At 44.0% G+C, this 24402-nt stretch overlaps 1 protein-coding gene across 1 annotated transcript in view; it reads right to left on the bottom strand.

Moving 5' to 3' along the window:
* The window catches only part of LOC119655248 (ras-like GTP-binding protein rhoA), a 152740-nt gene that overhangs the window by 127992 nt on the left and 346 nt on the right, over positions 1–24402 (bottom strand). Inside the window, exon 2 of the mRNA XM_038061039.1 lies at positions 23731–24382. The gene's annotated coding sequence lies outside the window, so the exon portion shown is untranslated. The remainder of the gene's footprint in view (positions 1–23730; positions 24383–24402) is intronic.

Raw genomic sequence — 24402 nt, 5'->3', positions numbered from 1 at the left:
ATACCCACCAATTTAAAGGGTTAAACATAATCTTCTTCCAAAAATTAATTATATTTATCTAAAATCCAATCCTAATGAAAAATGACTATTGAATTCTAATGAGCAATACCAGTCACCTCAGGGCACGTGACCGAATTTCGTGTTCGTAGTATCAAGCTCAATCTAAAAGTCGGCGCGTGTCGTATTTAATTGGCTATCTACCGTCTGTAATCAATTCAGATCTTAATACTCTCGCCGTACTTCGATTTATTATCCATTCAGTGGACGATTTAATAACCTAAGTCTTCATATACCGCACTGGAAAGATAACCACCAAACTCATATTCAACTGTTCTTTTCTCCCAAGGACGAACACCACATCGAATAAAAAAAGGAACTTATTTAATAGGAAAGTGTGGGAAAATTTCTTTCATTCAAATCATTGCGTAATTGTTCTAGTGGAATCAGAGTATCTGAAAAAAATCAATGAATTTTTCCACCTACACTGGCTGTAGACCAGGGACCAAGGTCAGCTCTTGTCAGTCTATTCTAATCAAGCGAAAGTAACCCAAGGTCGACGTTCATAAAGAAAATCTTCATAACAAAACCTACATTTTCATCTTTGTTAGATTAGGTCAACATCAGAAGGATGCAAAGTTAAAGATAAAAGGTGTTAACAAGATTTATATATTGCATTGAAGTTCCAAAGTCAACACTGCAATTGTAGCCTCTTTCTATCATGCGGTATTCGCTAGAATCTCTCTACACAGAGGATTCGCATCCTTCCTTTGACCTGGTTCGGTGCCACTTAGAAAGTATCTATTCTTGTTCTCACCCACTTCTGTTCACACAATATAAGAATTTTATTGATTTCTTTTATCCTAAATTCCAGGTTTCTTTACTGGTTATCTGAATCTTTAATCAGCAAAGTAAACGTCTACAGGATTTTTTTTTTTAAATTAATACTAACGATTTTTTTCAGGATATTAGGATATCAGGATACCAAATTAATTAACCTTCAATCATCATATTAGATTTTTCAATTCATTTGCTATTATTGTGAGGCTGTTGCCGTCACAGTGGACAACTAGATGAACGATGAGGGCATTGGGTAGTCAAGCGAATGTTTGCGACTTAGGAAGATGGTCGGAATAATATGAGTAGGGAAAGAAAGTGTTTTTTTTTAAATCTGAAAAGTAGTCGATTCATATACATATAACAGACAAGTTGCGTAGAAAGATAGTTTTCACTGCGAAGAAAGAGATTTAACTGTCTTTTCACCAATGGGTACTAACGAGGAAAGCTTAATTTCCGGACCCAATTGCAGGAATGCGAATATCCTACTACAATCCAAGAATTGGTAACTAAAGCAAGCATTCGTTAAATAGAAGGCATGAATAAATAAGGAAGAAATAGTGAGGCTTTTTTACCGAATCTACTAAAGACGTTATCGTTTGCTTTCGTAGAGAACTCTGATGTTAACATAAACGTGACGAATTTTCACTTTGCCAAGCATTTTATGTAGTCATCACTCGAAAAGTAGTTACTACTACGGGTAGTACCCGTGAGAGTTGTTTTCACCTAAGATACACAGCTGGAGATATAAAGTAGCATGATTTCTTCCAATTATTTCAGTCATACTTTAAACCCGGGTCTTACATTCCCCACCGTCAACTACCGTCAAACTCAGAGAATGCTTGATTTAGAAGGATTTTCGGCCAATGAGGTATTAAGTAACCAAAATGCTAATACATCCGACTTCAGTGAAAAGTGCACCTATCTTCGAAACGGACTCCTAGCTCCATATAATTCTGAAATAGGTCCTTTGCATAGTTCACTGTATATCCAAAACTACAACATGTTGTTGTTCGGGAACGAAAAAAGGCAAACAAGAAAGGGGTTCAAATTATCGGTACCTCCGCAAGGATGCCTTCTAAGTAATGATCGGAACAGTAAAAGTTTATACAAATGGTAAGGGAGGAAGTTTGGCTTGCGACGGAGCAAGTACAACTCATCACATTTACTTCAGCTTGAAAACCACTGTTCGTGCCCTCATCTACCAATTTTCACTGTCCCTGAAAAAAACAGTGTGCCAGCTTGTTCATTGCAGGAAAATAAAGACTGGGTAGATCATTTGCAGGATAAGGCGAAAGTGAGTTCCAATCCGTTGTTTTAAGTGTTGGGCCTAGGGGCATATAGCAGGGGCTTATAAAGGACAAGACAGAACCACTTTGTATTACAATTGTGGCGAATCCGGGCACTTCCGAGTCGGTCGGAAAAATGCTGAATTCTTTGCAAAAACCGCTATCAGCAGAAAGAAGATGGGCCTCATCTTCCTAGCTCCGGATGATACCAGATGGTAAATCTTCAAAGAAGATTTACAGGGACTGAAAAACCATTCTGTATGCAAACATGGATAGGAGTGCAACTGCTCATGGCCTAATGGGACAAATGGTGCAAGAATGAAGAGCTGACTTGTTGCTGCCCAACGAGCAGGACCAAGGTAGGAACTGACTATCGTGGAATATATCTAGAGTTCGTAATGCGGAAGCGATTTTTTCCAGCGTTTTCCCCAACCGGAACGAATCTATGTTCGCTATTCAGAATAGACTCGCCACTTCGAATGACGAGATTTGGAACACGGAAGTGAGGTTTCTAGCCGGAGGAGACTTTAATGCCAAAATTCCCCAAGAGGCACATGTGGAGATAGCCGCCAGTAGAGAACTTATCGCACTAGATATCGGCAGCACCCCGAAATTTGGGCGACCTGCTTCGAAAAGCACTACCCCGGACGTAACATGACTTTAGTTTCAGCAGTGCAACGATAGAAGATACTGGAAGATTTCACGACCAGTGATCATCAGTACATTTCTTTCGAAAAGATAAATGGTTCTCCCAATATTTTGACGTCCGGCAAATAACTATCGAGAAAACAAATGTTCGAAAGTTTGTCGAAGCTCTCCCAACAGGGTTAAATGAACGACAAAACCCAGTCGTGGACAGAAGAGCTATGACTGAATGCTAGTACATTCAACATTGGTCCTCCAAAAGGAAACTCCGTCACGGAAAGTTGCCTGTGTATTTGTGATGAGCTGAAATTGCAAATCTACGAGAGAACTACCTCCGACTTCGGCTGATTGCTCAGCGTGCAGGAAACCAAAAAGAGATAAGCTTTAGATTCGGAGAATAGAAAAGAGGGAGAAACGAACTACGCCAAAATCAACAGGTGGAAAGCACAATTCTGTCAGGAGTTAATCTGCAATGCTAATAGGGAGTCCATGGGGTCCCAGATATAAATTGGTTACCAAATAACTCGGTGTCTATTGACCACCCTGCTCCATGGAAGCAATGAAGATGGAGGAAATAGTGGAGGACCTTTTGCTGTCAACCCCATCCGAGCTGACAATGAGATAACCCTGAACGTAATTCTACGAGGTGATACCACATTATTATTATTATTCTGTTAAGGGAAAGTCGCACCGCGCCCTTGAAGAACTATTGTGCCCCTTTTATTGGTTATAGTGTACCTGTTGATCATAGTATCTCAAGCAGGCCTGTAACCGTTAGGAACTTTAGTATGTTCCCTACTTCCAGAAGTTTCAGCTTTGCATCTGGTATTAAGTGTTCTCCCAGATGTCTCGACCTGCTTTGCACAAGTGCCGGACACTGTCCCAGGACGTGTATAGAGGTTTCGTCCTCCTCCTCACAGAACCTGCAGGCAGTGTCCGTAGATATCCCTAACTTCCCTAGGTGATAGTTCAGCCGAAAATGACCAGTGAGAATTCCCACTACGATTCGGAGGTTCTTTTTGGTGATGTTTAAGCAATCCATTGTGCGCATGGGTTCGTATCCCCCAATAAGCACCCTGGACCGCTCCATCCCTGGTAGGCCCAATATAGTTCCCCTGCTCCCTTCTTGGGTAGTTCATCCGCTGCCTCATTGCCTTCCAACCCAGCATGGCCTGGAACCGAAAGTATCCAGACATTGTTGGACCAGCCGAGTGTATTCAGTCTCTCAAGGCATTCCCATACCAGTTTAGAGTTCACCTGGTTGGACCTAAGTGCCTTGATCGCTGCTTGGCTATCGGTGAGAATAGCTATGTTCTGCCCCCTGTAGTTCCTTTGCAGATTAAAGGAGGCACATTTGTCTATGGCGTAAATTTCCGCCTGGAATATGCTAGTGTACCTGCCCATTGGCTCAAAGTACATTTTCCTTGGACCAATGACACCGGCACCCGCTCCCTCTGCTGTGAGGGATCCGTCAGTGTACCAAGTAATCAGTTGCTGGTGATACCACATGCTTGAGGCGCAGAAAGATCGTTTCCATACTCCAGGCGATCTTTTGCGGACTCCGGCAGGCTATTTCAGGGCACGGCGCCTTACTATACAAGACTCTGAAAAGACAGCGCAATATGAAGGTCACATCAGGAGTGGTGAGGATAATAGACACGAAGGTGAGTTTCTTAAAGTAGATTTGCAATGAAGGAGATCCCTTATCTAGCGGTACAATCCGTCATTACTTACGGTTCCGAAATATAGGTAGACTCCCTCAGCAAGTAGGTGTATCCCAAACACTTAGCACAAGTAAAAAGATGACGGTCTCTGTAAGTTGTGCCTAATTAACTGGAATAAGGAAGCCATCGCTTGTAAAGAGGAAACTTGCACTCTCTTCGCATAGCAGCAATGTTAGGAAGGAGAAACGAAAGGTACGTGGACCGCGCATCTTATCAAATACGTACGGTTGTGTTTCAATGCAATGCAATCAAAATTATGGTGAAGTTGACTATTACCTACACTGGTAGGTATTTTCAGTCTTATCCGCACACGATCGAGAAATCACAGTCGCCTAACTGCATGTTTTGGTAGGGAATGCCTTAAGAAAACCAAGGGGTTCTGCTCCTACACTGAATAGGCCTACCCCATGGTAAAGTGTCAAACGGTGCCGGCTCAGTGTCCAAGATATACCAGGGATATGTTTCATTCGGTAGTCTGCCGTAGGTGACATAGCTATCGTTCAAAAGGAATTAGTATGCAACAGTTGGAGGCAATGTAAGCTGAGACCTTGAATTCCTTGAAAAGGCAATATGCGATCAAAAGCGAGCAGAGCAAAAGAAGCGGTAAGTGGAACCGAAGGAAGATTTGTACTGTAAACGTTAACGCACCCTACCAGACACTGCATCTGTACTTCGTGGAATTCGAAAACGCGAACAACTTGATAGGCCACAACACCTTATTAGGATGCGAAATTTTCCACCTTACTTATAGTCTAAACAACTTTTACCTTAACATTGCGAAACCTTGTTGGGATTGAAGCAAAACCGACGATGATTCACGGCACCATCTGCTTCGGCTTCTCCACAACATCAACTCAACTTCACAGCAGGTGTCTGTCAGCACTGAAATTGGCACTTTCCCCGATTCGAGAGGAAGCTCACCCGAAGATACAGGATATTCAGGGCGTCCACCAATTGAACGCGTTTCATTTTCCAGTCCAGGAGTGTTCCTACTGCAAATTAAAAGGCACCCTCATCGTACGACTGCCGGCAAATGAGTCAGCAAAGTTGAATCAACTAAAATGGTCAAAAATCTGTAAAGGTTTTTCGGCATGTTAAACTTCCACCGTCGCTTCTTGCTCAAAGCCGCACAACAACAAGCAATCCTCAATGCCTATTTGTTTTGGACCAAGACCAAAGACTCACGTGTGATTGCGTGATCTACGGAGGTCGTCCAGGCTTTTAAGCTATCCAAACGATAGCTAACGAACGTTACACTCGTAGTATTTCCTTCAGACATCGCAGTAAGTGCTGCCCTTCACCAAAAGATGAACCAAATCTGGCAGCCGTTGAGCTTCATTTCCAAGAAATTTAATACAGCCCTACTGAACTACTGCACATATGATCGTGAGCTATTAGTCGCTTACATACATGGCAATAAAGTACTTCTAATACTCCCTAGAAAGCAGGCCATTTACAGTGTTCATGGACCACAAGCCTCTAACCTTTGCTTTTAAGAAGAAGCCCGGCAAAGCGTCCTCGCGCCAACACTGGCACCTGAGCTTCACACGCCAGTTTACTTTGGACGTCCAGCATATATCCGGCAAAAATAATGTTCCTGCAGATGCGTTGTCACGCCTCTCAAAGGTTAAAAACTCTGCCACGGTCGATTTTTCGGCAATCACCGAGGCTCAAAAAGATGACGCGGTACTTCAGAGCCTCAGGGACAACTTCAAGTACAAATTGCGGGAGTTTTTCCTTTTCGGCTCAACCTTCGAAATACTCTGCGAGACCTCTGAAAAGGGGTCCTAGGCCATATATTCCGGCCGCTTTCCGCTGGGAAGCATTCCATGTAACACACCCAGGCATTCGGGCAACGACTCGATTTGTTACTAAAAAATATTTCTGGCCATCAATGAATAAGAATGTTAACTCCGTGGCAGAAGTGTAAAGTCACCACACGCGTGCAGAAAGAAGTAGGCTCATTCCCTCGGTCTACAAAGCGTTTTCACACGATCCACATCGACATTATTGGTTCCTTGCAAGATTCGCATGGCTTCAAGTATTACCTCACAATCATCGATAGGTTCCTGCGATGACCTGAAGCAATACCTCTGGCCGACATATCCCCACAATCGTGCGCCGAGGCCCTTTGTCGGGAATGGATGCCACACTTAGGAGTTCCGGCCGAAGTTATTACTGACCAGGGAATGCAGTTCGTGTCTTCCCTGTTCTCGGAGTTGGGCAAACTCCTGGGGTTCAAACGCCACCGGACGATTGGGTAGTACGCGCAATACAATGGGCTGCTGGAACGCTGACATAGAACACTGGAGGCCTCTATAATGGCACACGAGTGCTCTTCGTGGTCGCAATTTCCGGCAATCCTGTGTTCGATAACAGGTCATCCCTTTCCACCACTAGGCTTAAAATCACCTCCGCCTTTCCGTTATTCTTCGACGAGAGTTAATATCCTCAAGGATCTGGATGTCTGAACAAGCATCTTGGTTCGTATGGATGCTTCCCGGGAGTCCTTGCAGCCATAACATGAGGACCTATATGAAGTGTTGAACAGAAGGGAGCACTTCTTCAGGCTTGACGTCGGCGGCAGGACCAAGAGCGTCTCTGTATCCAAGCTAAAGCCTTAAGCGCATTGGCTGACATAGGTGTTCTTGGATATTTAGCGTGTTTAGTGAAAAATTACTCTCAGAAAGAATTCTCTGGTATGGGATAGATGAGGGTCACAAAGAGCATATCGTCACAGCGAGGGTACCACAGGGCTCGGTAGTATGTCGCTTGCTATGGAATGTCGTGTATAATGAAGTGCTTGTACTTCCCGTCCCAGAGGAGGCTACGTAGTTGTTGCAGCGAAGCACCTAGAGAATGTTGAGGTTTACGCGACAGGGAGGGTGAGAGCGATAAAGACTTGGCTGGATTTACCTTGGCGGATGAGAAAACGGAAGCGGTCTTAATAACGAACCGTAGGAAAAAAACACAGTGAAGGTGGAAGTCGGTGGGTATATGGTCGTCTCTAAGCCGGCTATCAAGTACTTGATTTACACCAAACTGAGTTTTAGGGAGCATTTAGAGTATTCGTGTCAAAAGGTAGCTGACAACGCCACCGCCCCTGCCAGAATATTGCTGAATGTCAGTGGGCGAAACACTGCAGAAAATTGCTTTTAGCCGGTGCGATCCATTCTACTCTACGTGTAACCTGTGTTGGCGGAGGCGCTCGCAAACTCTCAAAGGCGGAAACAGGAAGCTTTGGTGGTGGGGGCATGGTTGCAGCCGACATTCTGGCGAACGAAACGAGTGTGTTATACCATGCAAAAGGTAGGGAGGGGAAACAGAACATAGGAATGCGGCAAGGTCACAGTCGTATGATCTCTGGCAACACAGATGGGACGAGTCTTCGAAGGGCAATTCCCAATATTAGGGTATGGCTTGGGAGATGACACAGAGAAACCACGTTAGCCAGTTCCTCACGGAACACGGAGGTTGCTACAGGGTGTATTTATATCGCTTTGGTGACACACCGGAGGATGCAAAGCATATCATGTTTCATTGACCAAGGTTTGCGATGGAAAGAAGGACCCTGAACCAAGCGCTTGGAAGGAACGTGAGCCGGCAGAGTATAGTTGCGGAGATGCTGAGGTAAAAGAGGAACTGGCTTACGGTTTTCTCTGCAATTATAAAAATACAAAATAAGATGGTAAAGGAAAGAAGAAAGAGGAAAGCACAAAGGACGAGAATCGCCAGTACCTAAAGCTAAACCCACCCCGCGAATTAATACCTAAATTTTGGTCCCGCGGAACTCGGGCTGGAAAGACGGAGGGTGGTTTTAGTGGGTGCGAATCCCAAGGCACTTCCCTGTCTCCATTGATTACAAATTCTTTATTTTTAGTTGCTACCAAGTTCGGGCCTCCCCTTCGAAGTCCTAATTAATTCCTCAATCCAGGTAATTTGATGAATAACAAATTCGTAGCCTCCAGCGTTTCAAGTTTCCGTAAACCCGAAACTTTTGAATTTCGATTAGGTCAACAGCAAAAAGGTGATGATGATGATATTTTTATCACCTCCAGCAACTTTCTTCGAACCACAATCAAAAGTCGAAAATATAATTCAACTCAATTCGTGATAAACCAACTTCAAACTGAAATTGCAAACTTAATTCCTAACAATTCTCCTATCATTGTCCTCCCACAATGCAAAAGGCCACAAACTAATTTTCTCCAGTCCTGAATTATTACAAAATTGCTTGCCTTTTAACTTTTCCTTAACTCTCTAACTAAATTTAATTAACAGCGGCATGAGAAAATTACTCGAGAAGCCACATCAATTCATTTTCTCCTTCAGATACACAGATAGATATCGTAGATAATAGCAAGACAGATAGGCGGATTGGAATACTTGTTGAAGAAATGAAAACCTACACAATCTAGATAAATCGTCATTGGGAAATTGTTGTCGTCGTTATCATCATCATTATTGCCGCCGCGACGTTTCGCCTTTTTGTAGTTGTCCAAAGATACTTTAGATATATGGAAGTATCTATAGCCAGCCGGGGTCCAATTTCATGGACTATATTTTTTACACTTTGTCGCACTCGAATCATTTTAACTTTTCAAAACTTTTAGAAGATAAACTATGACTATGGCGCATACTGGACTTCTCCATTCACTCGTTGTTTTTTTTTTCGACGGGTCTCTGGGCTGTATCTGTATCTGTATCCAGCGTGTCTGCAATACATCTTTTATCAAATTACTTGAGGAAATAGGAATGGAGATATCAATTCTCACTATGTCTGTATGCAGATAAATAGGTTTATGTATGAACGTAATAAAGATGACGATAAAAACGGAAACAATTCGCAAATTTTCCTCGAAAGCGCCGCAGCAACTTAGACGGAGGAATCGGGTTTTATGTGGCGATAGTCTGTCGCCACCGAGATATTTATTACATCCTGTAAAGTTAAAACGGTAATGGGGTGGCGTGGATTAGCGAGGAAGTTTTCTGATGTCGAGCGTTTAATATCTGCCAATTGGATGATGTTATGCAATCTTTGAGATACGTAATCCGATGAGGAGCGAGGCCTCATTTGATGGCCTCTAGATGTGACCCCCCAGCTCCATAGCGACCTTCAAGAAAATTTCCACTGATTTCCCAGAAATTAGCCTCCATCAACTCAGGCATCCCCTTAACTATAATAAAATCATAAATATGAATCTTAACCAGTTGTTATACGTATAATCAGAGTGGATAGGCTTGGGAGTAATTATAATTTAACGAGCGGCAAGCCACGCATTTTATTGAAATCCCCATGTTGATGATAGTGCAAGACACGGTACCCATTCCATTGAGACCATTGAACCTCCTCTTGCAAGTATTCCCTATGATTTGAATCATATTAAAATGAAGGTCCACGCTCCATTGAGTAGAAGCCTATCTGCTCTTGAATTACTTCGGATGCTGTGACAATAATCACATAATGTCGTAGAGAAAGACCAAGCGGGACTTTCTTTTTACAGCTTCCGCCGTCAGTTGCTTGTAATCAGGAAAAGATTGAAACTGGAAACTAATTTTTATTGAATGGCACACATACTGAACTCGTTCCAGAGTTCTCGTGAAATTGATTGTTGGACGTGAATCTAAAGATACAGTGGGTCAAATTCAGAATAGATAGATGTACGTCCGATTTTCCATGCTATGAATGGACCATGACAATCTTTTGTTGTTCGATTTAGAAGAAAATAGTTTTGAATGACAGCCTATTGTACTTTGGACAATCCAGCTCCAAAGTGAATTTCAATTCACGTTTTTCGATTGCTTCAAATTCAAATCACATTCATCACCACAAAATAGCTACGAACTCATACAATTTAGATTGAAAAGATAGTACAGGGTCAATCAACGGATGATGATGGAATTAAAAAAATCATGACTCCGTCATTTGGTAAAGTCTGAATTTTCAAATCCATCCCCAGAAGAGGAAGAAAGCTTATGGAGGAGAAGGAGCTGCCCCTCTTGGACCCCAATGAAAATTTACGGTCCCTCAAAGTGAGTTCAGTGAGTTCTTCCAATCCTACCTGATGAGGAGGGGGAGGGGACGAGGCAGTTTGACGAAGGAAGAAGAAACTCCCTCGTCACTAACCCAATTGAAGTATTTTGGCGGCGATTACGCCTCAAATTAGGGCTACTTTCATGTCAAAACGGTAAGGAATAAAAATGTCAAGCGATGACGGCTTTACGATTTCTTACCAGGACAGAGGCAAATCGTCAGACGCTGCCTCACCTCTGCTCTGGGAGCACCGTGACCGTAGCGGCTCGCAGATGTTGAGTGCTCCTTTATATCATTCGTTGTGGTGAGGCAGCATCTGACGATTTGCCTCTGCCCTGGTAAGAAACCGTAAAGCCGTCATCGCTTGACATTTTTGAAAAGTTTGGGTGCAAGCCCTAAGCGAGGGGTCCGTGGACCAGGAAAGAGGGAGTAAGTTGCTCCCCATTTGGTCCGGTCCAGCATTAAATTGAAGCGGGCTTAGGACCCCGTCATTCTCAAAAAAAGGTAAGGAATAGTTACGAATCCCATCCCTGCAGATCAAAAAGAGGATATAAAGGAAGAAGCGGGAGGCCCTTTTCCTGAAATCCTCTGGAAAAATCACGGTGGTCACTAGCCCTTAAAAAATCAATGCGCTTCAATTGAGGGAAATTACCATAACGATCATGGTAAAGTTTGATCTGCCAGCCTCATCCCTGGTGAGGTAGGAGATAAAGTGGTTATTTAAGAAAAACAGGAAGATCTCCCCTTGTTATCCCTCGTTACCCCGCCTTAAAAAGTTACGACGGTCCGAAAGAGCGCTATATTCGGATAATTAATAAACTTATTGGTAGGTTGCACGAACTCCCCCTCGGAGACCACCTTGTCGTGGTGGAGGAGGCCTGTAATACTTTACTACTACCACATTCATGCCGCCTTATGGATAAATCTGTACAAGGTATGCTTTCCCTATCAAACTTGCATTTAGTGCCTACGGCAAAGCTGGCCAGAAAGGAAAGTACGGAAACTCTCAACTTCGGAGAAACTGGGAATCCAACTACGGCCGGACCGTCCGCGGTACTACAGCCCAAATCTATCCGAAAACGGAAGAGGAAGGCTCGCAAGAAAGGAACTTCGGGCATTAAGGAGGGGGGAGTATCGGCTGAATTCTGCCTGTCAGAACCTTCTCCTTCACCCTTATTTTGAACGGGAGAATGGAAGTTGGCGATGGGGACGCTGTTGATATGTGGAAATAGATCCAAGCGGTCAGGACACTGTAAACATGGAAAGGTCCCAAGACGGCAGAAGAAGAAGGCACTGCGAAAGAAAATGAAGCACCTTGGTAATGTGAACATGGATGTGGCTGTACCACTGGGTAATGTGTTCGGAAGGTGGGGGTAAACTGGTAACCCCGAAATGAGATCCACACTGGACGCACCACAGTCTTCTATCAGCGGTAATTCGTGCAAGAAGCGTAAAACCAACACATCTGTGATGGCGAACGCTTTATTGTGCTCCGCACCAGGGCCTACATCCACGCCTCCTGTGGAAATTAGGACCGGTGTGCCGGGACGTGAAATCAGCGACAGAAATTCAATGAAACTGGTCCCTTCCATACGGATACGAAGGCGGCAGCGTTAGTTTTGACCGCTGCCGTGGGAGTTTCCTCCAGAGATGAAAAATTTTAAAGAGACAATTTACCATCCTCGGGGAATGCCTGTGGAAAAATATGCAGGTGTATGGAACTAAGCCAAGATTTAACAGTCAAGGTCGCGATGGGCTTCCCTATTTGGAGTGCACTGAGGAGACTGCCTCAAAGTGGGTCCAGTTGGTAATCTCGGTTTTGAGTTGTAGCCGTCGGCCCAAGTTGTGAGCACTGAGCTACGCAAGACAGAACATGTCAGATGTGGTAAAGGAAGAAAAGAAGAATTCTTAAAAAAAATATGTCGGATGTTGGCTACCGGGTCCTCAAAGGAAAGTATCATCATCCGCATGTTGGGTGAAGAGAGCCCGGACATGAACTTTGGACACTTCCGGGGTAAATTTCATGAATGTCAAGGAGGACAAATCCACAAAAGTGGAGGGTTTCAGCTTGGTATTCGAACTGGACCAAAACAGTTTGATAATGCTCAGGGGATGTCACCATATGGTGCTTCACTTTTTCCTAGATAGATTGAAATTCAATCATATCAGGAAACTGTAGAGTATCATCTACATTTTGAGTGCGAGGAACAATCTTCGACTCACACAATATAAAGCAAATTGCAGAATCTTCGGTGTGTACTTTCAAAATGGAGCTGGGCGCAGAGGATAGTGTATATAGTGGCGGAAAACCCGTATGGAGGTTCGCAATGGTGAAGGGACTACAGAATGAATCCTACCTGCTAGTAACCTCTCGTATACCATTTACGGAATAGGCAGAAGAAGGAAAGCTAGAGACGTGTACGGAGCTGATTTGATGGCAATTCAAGTAATCGAATCCATGCAAACCTGACAACGGAAACCAGTCAAGGTGTTAACTAGAAAACAAACGAATGCTCTACGGGGTGGATGAGGAAATAGGAATTGCTCCTCCAAGTGCGGCTTTTCTCAGAGAAATCAAACACGGGGGATGCATATGCATATGCATATGCTTGACACGGCCGGAAAAGCGCTCGAGAAGCTCAAAAGGAGTAAACTCGCTGAAGCGATCCACGCTGCCGGGGACTTATCCGCAAGGTAGTTCGGGTTCAGAACAGGGAGATCCACAGTGGATGCTGTTATGGAGGTCGTAGATGCGGTTCATCGAGCCGAGGCACACAGCCGCTGATCTTGACGGATAATGCTCCTCATAACGCTTGATGTCAGAAATGCCTGCAATTCCGTAAGATGGACAGATATGCTAGGCACACTAGAAAACTCATTTCACGTGCCAAGGACCGGACCTCTGGAAAGCTTCTTATGATAGTCTGCTGAGACTCGATATGCTGGAAGAGTCGCGCCTGGTCGGTTATGCAAACGACGATCCGGCACTTGTTGTCGGACGCACTGTTGAACAGGCGCAAACCAGACTTGCCATATTGATGCCACGGGTAAGCGGATGGATGACTGCTCCCGGTCTCAGCCTTGCGTTGGAAAAAAATGGAAGTAGTCATCTTGACCAAAAGCAGAATCCCGACCCTGCGTTCCGTATCAGTCGGCGAGTTGACTATAGAGTCAAAACCAGCAGTTAAGCACCTTGGTTTAATGCTCTACTCGAAAATGAGTTTCTTTGAGCAAATCAAAGCAGCAGCGGACAGGGCTGCGATGGAGTCTCGGCTTTGAGTCGGCTAATGACGAATGTTGGGGGATCTATATTTACTGGGATACGTCTCCTTATGGGAACAACACAGTATGTTCTACTCTATGGCACGGAGGTATGGGCTCATGCCCTTGACAAGGCGGTGTATCGTAAGCGCCTTACTCAAGTACAAAGGCGGGGAGCTTTGCGAAGGGCGTCTGCTTATCGCACTGTCTCTGAACCGGCTGTGATAGTGATCGCGGGAGTGATCCCCTTTGCCTTCCTTGCTAAGGAGTGCAAAACTATCTACCACCGTAAGGGCGAGAACTTAAGAGAGATGGTTGCCTGTGAAAAACGTCAACGCACTCTTACCTAATGGCAACTTTTTTGGCAAAATAAACCAAGGGGCAGATGGACTGCGCAGTTCATCGACAATTTAGACCCGTGGTTGAACCGAAGATACGGTGAGATTGATTATTTCATCACCCAACTTCTAAGTAGGTATGCAGGTTTTCAGTCTTACCTGCACAGGATTGGGAAGGCGCGATCTCCTGATTGTGTGTTCTGCAATGGTGTAGCGGACGACGCTGAACACTCCTTTTTCTCTTGCGAGAGGTGGAACGGGTTTCGTCAGCAGCTTTATGCAGATACAGGGGAGCTCTCTCCAGACAACATTGTCGGAGAGGTGCTGAAGAGCGCTGGCAGCTGGAATCGTATTGCGCATTATGTTCGGGCTCTTCTTATTGCGAAGAAGGCGGAGGGATCGGACGCTAAGGGGTTCCCTGAACTGACAACTCCCTTCCTCCCCTCCCCTCTCGTTGGTGAAAGAAATTCCGTGACTTCAAGGCTCCGAAAGCTGGGAGAGCGGGATGGCTAGCCCGAAGAAATGTGTCAAACGGTTCTAGGCTAGTTCTCTGATGACAGGGAGGTGTCTAGTTGGTAGTCCGATAGCGCACTGTTTCGGGAGTCCTACACTTTGTACATAAACGCATTCACCTACCACATGCAGAAAGTAGTAAGAAAAGAGTGAATAATTTGCTTGAAGTGCAATTCCCAGGGAGCATCCGCAAGAGGAGGATCAGATAACATCATTCTTGCCCTTGTAACTGAGAGAAACGATGGCCTGGGCCTACATAGTTGGAACATTTCTTTGTCTGCCTTAATGCGAAAGACGCGTGTGAACTATTCCACTTGAATTGCCTGTTTGCATCTCCCTTACTTGAAACAACCTAAAACCTCTTTCCTGTATTCCCGTTTTTTCTTTGGATTTTCCACTGGTCTGATGGACTGTTCCGTCTTTACTAACACGCAAGACTTCGTATAACATGCAAAACTCCGAAACTTTTAAGAATGGAGCTTCATCTTTATTTCCATTCCCTGATTTCAGGGTTATATTGGCATCAAGGATTCTATTATATACACAAAAGGAGGAAATCAAGTTTTTAAGATGGACGAAACGGGATAAGTACGAAGAGACTTACTGGCTCGTGGCCCTTGTGGTTCATATGTTGGTGCGCCGGTGAGTCGATTGCGCCTAGATAATTCTTTTGGGTATCCCATTGGCAAACCATAAGCAGCTTGCAGCCACGTGGCCACATTCCAGCGCATTGCATCACATACGCGGTATTACACCAGAGCATTTTTTTCACCCGCAAGTGATCCAGAAACGTTGAACATGTGCAGTGCTTTTTTTCCACCATATAAATTCAAGCAATGCGACAGGGAGCTAATCTCCTGAGTCTTCTTGATTGGCGTTGTAGTGTCTTACAGATTGGCCCTCTAGTCTCCTGTTCGCCTTTAATTTTAGGGGTACGTTAAGCGTTCTTCTTGCCCTCCTTTTGAGGACAATATCTGCGCTTGACCCCAGTCATCAGTCAACAGCGAAGATTGATTCATTGATGAGTTATTTTTTAATTACCATGAATTGGAGACAAATAAGATAGTTTTCAAATGTGGGTGCCATTCCCACGTCGTTCATTTACTCCGATGTCAATACAATTTACACTTCCTACATCATCTATTTGCCTCTTTAATATCCAATCTAAAAATGCATCACAATTCTTATTAACAATATCAAAATTCCAAAAAACCGGTCGTTGTCGCCGTCATCTGGACATGAAACTATACGACACATATCTCAACCATATAAGAAAGATACCATCCACTTACATGAACATCTTCCTCAATGCCCGCCGAGTCTTTTGAGAAAACGCGATGTTAATTAGTTAACTGTGTTCTCCGGAATGATGCATAAAGAAATCTTGAATTGAACATGAAATCCATAGAAAATCGACTGTTGCCCGACTCAGGAAGAATTAGTTATTAATAAGCGTAGAATAAAAACGTGGAGAGAAAAAATTCATTTCTCAAGATACACACGCCATGGCCATAATCAAGGAAGGAATGTGGAAAGAGGTTTTTTTCTTCGCTCATTCACCTTATAACCTGCGGCGGACGGGGCTCGTTCTAGAAATTGCGAAATCTTCTTTTGATGAGGCCAGGAAAAAACAGAGCAATCCGCGGATTCTATTTGAGGTTCTTTTACGCGAATGATATATGCATTAATTTTTGTTAACCCCAATTTGTTATTCAGGCCAAGGGTTGACATCACTTTTTACTTTGATTTTCGCCGAGAGAAGGAAGCAACAGGTCCGTATCTAAGCTCTTCTATTTTGCTATGTAGATTTCCTATTTTCGTATATTTTTTATTTTAATGCATGCACCGACATATTAGTCACAGAAAATCAATAATGGCCAAATGGTGCTTGGAGTCAATGCATTCATATTTTATAGCTCTCCATATACTTTGCATCGCCAATGACTTTTTTTGCAATGACCTTGACTGATTTACCGGATAATATTTGAAGATGGAGATGTGTTTTTAAAAACATTTAACCTGAAGAAGATTTTCTTCCATCAACGAAGGAACCTCCATCATCGCAAAGTAAAGATGGAAATTTCAACCCCATTCCTGGAGGGGGAGGGAAGAGGCGCCACCTCTACAAAGCCGATGAAAAGTTATGGCCCCTCAAAGTGGAATTTCCTTGATACCATCATGATCAACCTTTGATTTCCAACCTTACCACGTGAGGGGAGTGAGGCGATTTTCAAAACTTTGGGGTTAATTTTGAACCCTATCCCCACAGCGACAAAGAAGCATACGAAGAGAAAAGCGGGAGGCTCGCTCTCTCAAATCTCGTGAAAAGATTTCTGCGGCAAGGGGGCGGCCTACTCTGTAACCCAACTTGCCTATCGCGCAGATGATTACCCTACCAATAAATTTATTATTCATACCAAAATAACCTTTCGGGGCATAACTTTTCAGTTTTCAGTTTTTAGCAGGATTAGGCAAACCCTCTCCTTTACCATCATGATATCAAAATACCCCCAAATGGAAGCCAAATAACTCTTTAAGGGAGTGACCACCGCGATTCTCTAACAGGATCTAAGAGAAAAGATCCCCCGCATCTCCCTTCATTCCCTTCTTTATACCAGCGTGAATAGGTCCCAAAATTAAACCCTGACATTTTGACATGAAAATAGTCCCACTTTGGACCTTTATTTTCTTCTAATTCTTCTTTTTCTTCAGCCTTTGTCCCATTCACAAGCGAGGTCGGTTCGTCCTAATCGGTTTTGCCACTTGGTTCCATCAAATGCCTGATCAGGGTGCAAGTATGAGGCCGTTCGATGTCGGATTAGTAAACATTTTGGAACTCCTGATACAAGCTGCAAAATTGGCCTCAGGCGCTGACCAAAGTTAACCAAGAAAAAGTGGCACTAAAAACGAGGAGTTATAGCAAGGAATCTGGCATCTAACGAGGTAATATTTTCAACGAATATCGCGGAGCCATATAAGGTTTTGTTGGCAATAAGAAAGCTTGCCCATAGTACAATCCCCTAAGCAGATTATTCGTGCAGTGCTCGCAAACTTTTGAAAACCTTCCAAGGGCAAAGAGTTTCTCCTTGCGAAATACCTTTCCGGAGCATTTTCGCCTAAGCTCTGAAGAGGTGGATGGTTGCCAACCGTCTCGTTTTCTTCCTTAAATTGCCTACATATAGCGGAGGCTTCCACCCAATTCTTTCCACGCGGCAAATTAAAGAACAGCGTCTTGGCGAAAGCCCTATCAAGGTTTGTTCCGATGGTTAAATGCTGGCTCTAGTTCTACCATTGTGGAGCTAGACCTTTGACGAGCTAGTCTGTCTGCTTCTTCAGGACACACACAGCAATATTCCAGTGCCCTGCCACCCACATTAGATACGCTTTACTCAGTTGGCTAAGTTTCAGCAGCACTTGGTGGCAGTTCCATAAGGTGGCATATATCTCCGACTGGAATATGAACATTGTTTTTACAAGTCGTCCTCGTCGTCGTGTCAATTCCATTCCATAATTGAGTTTTCAAAAAGCCCAATTCGACTTCCATGGTTTACTCGCCGGTTAAGATTGAAGACTTGCGACCAATTGTCGACCATTCTTATTTTTTGGTGCTTACGGCGCAGTATGCCAGCAGATGTTTGCCAAGAAACTTCTAGGTAGACACATTACCGAATGATCAGTAGCCTTTCCACGCGCCCATGATATTGAACCTATGTACGTCATAGCCTACTCCGTTTCACCTCCAGATGAATTAGGGAATAGCTTCGATGTACTTCCTACCGCAGCTTCTGGATCTGTGCCAGCAGCTTATTACTCGTTCAGGTGATACAATGCATGCCAAGTTCAAGTCTCTGAGTTATGGCCTGAGCTGTAATTTTGGATGCTGCCTGGAAAGTACACTCACTTGATGAGACAACATGAATTATCTGTCATATAATTCATCATCAACGGCGAAACAACCGGTATACGGTCTAGGCCTGCCTTAATAAGGAACTCCAGACATCTCGGTTTTGCGCCGAGGTCCACCAATTCCATATCCCTAAAAGCTGTCTGGCGTCCTGGCCTACGCCATCGCTCCATCTTAGGCAGGGTCTGCCTCGTCTTCTTTTTCTACCATAGATATTACCCTTATAGACTTTCCGAGTGGAATCATCCTCATCCATACGGATTAAGTGACCCGCCCACCGCAACCTATTGAGTCGGATTTTATCCATAACCGGACGGTCATGGTATCGCTCATAGATTTCGTAATTGTGTAGGCTACGGAATCGTCCATCCTCATGTAGGGGGCCAAAAATTCTTCGAAGGATTCTTCTCTCGAACGCGGCCAAGAGTTCGCAATTTTTCTTGCTAAGAACCCAAGTTTCCGAGGAATACATGAGGACTGGCAAGATCATAGTCTTGTCATATAATTGAGGGAGGAAATTGTCACTTCGCATAGAGATAGGTTTCAGTCTACCAGGTAGGCTGAAAAGTTCGTAGGCTAACACACAATTGACATTGCTATTATCAAATCCATATGATTTTTAGTTAGACCTAACCTTAAAAACACAACATCACCTAGCATCATCACATTACCGCATGACCTATCATCATCGCATTACAAAAATTATGATGATATTACCTATCTGAAAAGTTGTTTTGTAATGTAATGTCAAATCCGAAAGCATCACCGCTCTTCGTAGCACAAGCTTTTGGCACCAAACCATTGGGTTTCTTGCAGAGCGCAGATATAAATGCGCCTTTCCGGCGAGTTTTTGCGAGTTCCTCGGTCTTTCCAGTTAGGATGCTAATATTTAACGTACAGATACATATTTGTTTTCCTCGGACTGACTTACTTGCGTTTTAACACCGTGCATATGCCAAGAACCCTTGCCCATTTCTCGACAAGACCGGGGCCCGTCCTGTGGCGTCGGCTGAGGTGAACGCCGTAGCATTTCTCTTCATCTCCAAATCAAGGAGTATAAAAGATCGATTGGGTAGGATGATTTGAGAGTCAGATTTTATAAAGGATCATTGTAACTCTCGCCGGCAAAGATGTCGAGGTGAAATACTGGGAGTTGAGTATTGTAGCGACCAACTTGTCAGTTGCTAATTTACTAAGGGTATTGTTACGATTCCTGTCAGATCTAGAACTCCGCCATTCTAAAAAAAGTTTTTGGCTTCCTCTTTGTCAGGGTGTTATCCAGCAGTCCTTTTGGCGACGGCACCAGCTTATGTTATTGGCAAGTCTGGCTATCGACATTTAGTCCTTTGCAATTCGGGGTCATAGGCCAGATCTACAGACGAGGGCGTGATAGCCGTTGGAACAACACCTCCTCTTCGCTCATTTGGCACAATTAGTGTCGTTTTTCATTCGCTATGTTCAAAATTCAAACTTAGTTCGGAGATGGTGGATTAGGCAACAATTACTCTGTCGTTTCCGGCAGTGGAGATCAGCCAAGCGAACTGGCAGCATCATCAAGGACTATAAGTGGCGGATACAACATTCGGAACATCAGCAAGTATCAACGTCCTTCGCGGAGCTAATGTTTGGAGTGTCAGCCCGGACTTCGCAGTGGACAGCCTGGCAAACCCTGCGAACAGGCAGTTTGGTTTTGGTTTGGCTTCTGCGCCGCTCACCACACAGACACCGATACAGTCGTGCATCCAAGCTAAGCTTGGATCACACCAGGCAACGTTTTTGGCTACAAGAGGAGCACTTCGCTACGGAAAGAAATTGTAGTCTTCATGAGTGAATACCAACAACCACATGCTGCTCGCTAATCCTCTATCGTAGCAAGCTCCTTCTAGAACATGCTATTTAAAAAAAGTTTCGAGTTGCTTTAGCACCAACTTTCAATGGCAACTCATTGAATAACATCAGTGGAATGAACCTACTGCTTCACATCCTCTTGCAGTTCAGGCGATTTCGAGTGGAATTATCGGCAGATGTCGAAAAAATATTCCGGCAGATTTGGTAGTATTCATCGCGACTCCTAGCTGCTTCCAGTCCATACCAATGCCATCAAAGCGCTCCGTCAACACGCGCTTGCACGCCTCTGTGCTAACCAGGCTCGGGAATTAAGGAGGGAACATTTAAGCACCTCGATCCCTCATGTGTCATTAAACAAAATTCCACATGTCCTTGCTGGTACGTGGATCCGCACTGGATCCTGAAAAACAAATCAAATACGAGGATTCGCGCGAGCCTAATCAAATAAATACAAGCATCAAATCGTCCTTTTTTCTGATTTTTAATTCCAGGTTTAGCTCGCGTGTGTTTATTTTGTTAGGCTCTTGTGAATCCTCGTTGTTTGATTTATTTTTCAGGATCTGGTGCGGACCCACGCACCGACAAGAACATTTGTATTTTGTATCGAAGTGCTGAAAGTACCCCCCCCCCCCCCCGCACATTCCCTAACCTGGCTAGCACGTGTCGACGGAGCACTTTGATATAGCTTCAAAACTGCGGACGGACAGTGACGGTCAATTTAGTCCATTTTTATAGGTCTTTGGAATAGCTCTTCCATCTGGGCGTCTCGGGCCACTCAGGATGGTAATTTGATCATCGATATTTTTCGTTTGTCATTACAAATGGCGCCCAACGGAGGGACCTAAAGTTTCCTACGTTCAGGCACATACATTTTCTAGTTTCAGCTTCCTCGAACCAGTGGAGCCTGTTCCGGCTCACAACTTCCAGTTGTTTTGAGGGATAGAGAAACAAAAGTTTCTCAACTTAATTCCCGGCTAGCCTCCGTGTGCACTTGACTTCAGCTTTCAAGTTTTAGGTTTCAAGCCTTTTTCCCTAGAAGCAAGTGTTCCTAAGCCTCAATTTTCCATCCCACCTTATAGAGTAGACTTTGCTTTCCTATCCTCGGTACTATACCACAAGAGCTAGTCATTTGCTATGGTTGTCTTTGGGACTTAGCGTCTCTTAGATGATTGCCTACCAGAAGCCTCTGGATCTCTGAAAGGTATTATCGTCCGAGTTTCTGAGGAGTGTCCTTCCCACCTCTATGTGAAACGACTATCTCTTCGTTTGAGAATTTGAAAAATTGAATATCCTGCCTTTTTTCTCGGGATGAAGTGACGGGTAAGATGACTCGTTGATGGTATTCGGAGGTATTCGGCTAAATGTCGTGCCGTTTCGTTCTCAATGATTCCTCCTCACTTTGAGTCCTGATTCCAAACGAAGAAGATTGAATTCTGGAGATCCCTTCTGTTTGACTTGGTTACCTAATACTCTGCGACGGAGAGCAAATCGTTTGGTGTTTCTCCGTATATATAGCACTGTGGGCGGAAGTTTAATTTTAGGCTTATGTTTGCAAAACATAGCCTAATTAAAATGGGCTGTCTGCCTGTCCGTCTGTCTGTCTGTCTGTCACACGCACTTTTCTCAGAAGGAATTTGATGAAAAAATAGGAACTGTGACCATGCGGACATCTTTCTACGTTGAGATTAAAGAGGGGGGAGGAGGGGTTCCTGAGACATGCAAAAGGGGTGTGTAAAATTTTCTTTAAACTGAATATAGTCATGTTGGGTATCAAATGAAAGGTAGTACTAAAATTAGTAATTCTTGGTGCCAGTTTTCGCTAGTTTTAGTTTTGGCACTCCTTGGAAAGGCGTGGAATGCGGGGGTCGAAAGTGATGATTTCTTTAACAGACCCATTCTCGGAAACTGCTCAACCAAAAAATTTGAAAAAAAATTATGAAGCTATACGTTATGCAGTCCTCAAAATACTCTCCATATCGATATCTGCTCAAATTAAGTTAATAATAGTATATTACTATTTTGGCGGGGGGGGGGATGACTAGAAACCCCCTTTAACTTTATCCTAGAGTTGTTAAAATTTGCAGCAACCTAGATTATAGTATGAAGGATTTTCCCATTATCAGGGGCGCGTGCGAAACAGTACTGGATTTCAACCACCCTCGAAGACTCTGGCTGTCCGCCAATAGACCCACCCACCCATCGTTGTCGTATTTAGAAACTACGTTGATATCGAAGCTGCCCTCTTCCACTCTTAAAAATCCTCCGAGGATTGATCCACTCGCAACTCCTGTGTCGCTTTCCTCCCCGTTACCCCTTTTGACACTGCTAGGCAGTTTGACGGGTTGTGTTCTTGGTTTGATGTCCCCTGACAAAATATCTGATATCTTGAACTCTTGAGGTTTAATGTATGATGGGTCAGAGGGATCACTGCCAATTGACAAGTTCCTACTTAGGATCGAATACTTGACTCATTCGACTCTACAGGGGAATTTTTCTTTATTATTGGAGTACACGTACATACATATATACTGTCTGAGGGGGAAGCAGCGGACTGACACTGGAAGTATCGGCAAGCCAACCCAGACGCTCGGTGGCCGGATCTGTAGGACCTGGAGAACGTCCTACAGATCCGGCCAATTATTTCGAAATCGCCTGCCAGATGTTGATCTCTGAGAGTGGATCCAAAGCCGAACCCAAAACGACCGAGAATCCTTCTTGTAGTTCTATATGGTGTCCAGACTCCAGCAACCACCCAAGGAGGCTGAACTGGTTGAGACCCTGCGACGAAGCTTGCGACCCGAAATCATGCGGGCAATTTTCTCTATCCCTATGACATGTTAGGGATCGAAGTATCCAAGGTCAAAAACGATTTCATAACTGATGTTAAAATTACCCAAAGCATGAAGCAATTTGCTCTGCTATCACTAAGTACTTTGAAATATGTGGTATGCCATACTTGCTCGGTTCTCAGGTTCTCTCCGATACCTATCAAATGTTTACTTAACTACGCAAATATACAAAAAAAAAATCAGTGAATCAAACAACATAGCAATACCACAACTCTATCAGTTTCCCAGACCATCTCAAGTTACGATTAAGGGTTAATTAAGCCTTATTAAGCCGATAGCCTTGAGAAATGTGTCTGAGTCTGCTTTGCTTGGTGTTTTGCGGTGTGCGATCAATCTCAATCGACTGACTCATATCGTACACCGCTCGTATCTGAAAGCTTACCTTATATACTTGTATCTACACAAAGCGAGCCAAACAGGTGACTAGTACCTGGTGAGGTATTCCGTATCAAACACTCAAGTAATGGTTGCGACTCTTAAGAGGAACTTACCTTTTAGAATGAAGAGGCCGAGTCCTTGGGGGAGTCTCGTTCAAATAAATCCTTGGGAGTAGGTGTCAAAGATGTGGCTGTAATTTTCTGGTTATCTCTAATCCACTGTGACATGAAGGTTGCAATTTAATAGGTAAGAGATGCAGATTTTTATCTCATCGATCACTTGAATGGGAACTCGATATTCCAGCCTATTTGGAAGGAGTTCGAATGCACAACGTTCATTACTACACAAAAGCCTTTATTCACAATTCTCGGCGGGGGATCGTATATCTCCACGCGTTCCACCACTTGACCGGTGCAAGATCTCCAGGTTAACTAAGGCATGGAATCAGCCGAGACGGTGATATGCCTCCATAGGAATTTCGCATTATGATAAAATTAAAATATGCAGGCAATGCCACGATTTAGACAAAAAAACACCTTCAACGAATGATTCGCAAGCCCGATCGCGATTCCATCGACCAGGTACGATCTTAGATACGTGAGTGTATCTTATCGATTTCGGCAGCCAAATCAGCTTATTCCACGTGCAACGAACTCACCTTTTGTTTATAACGTTAACGACTATGATTCGATCTTGCGGGTCGCATTCAATTTCGCGCATCAACACGATCGACATAAACCCTCCCGGGCGAGACGAGAAAATCAACTGGAAATGAAAATTATTTA

This window comes from Hermetia illucens, chromosome 4 (genome assembly GCF_905115235.1).
Source record: "Hermetia illucens chromosome 4, iHerIll2.2.curated.20191125, whole genome shotgun sequence".
NCBI classification, from domain to species: domain Eukaryota; kingdom Metazoa; phylum Arthropoda; class Insecta; order Diptera; family Stratiomyidae; genus Hermetia; species Hermetia illucens.
Note: the sequence above shows the minus strand (reverse complement) of the source record. Positions and strands in the feature narration are given on the sequence as shown.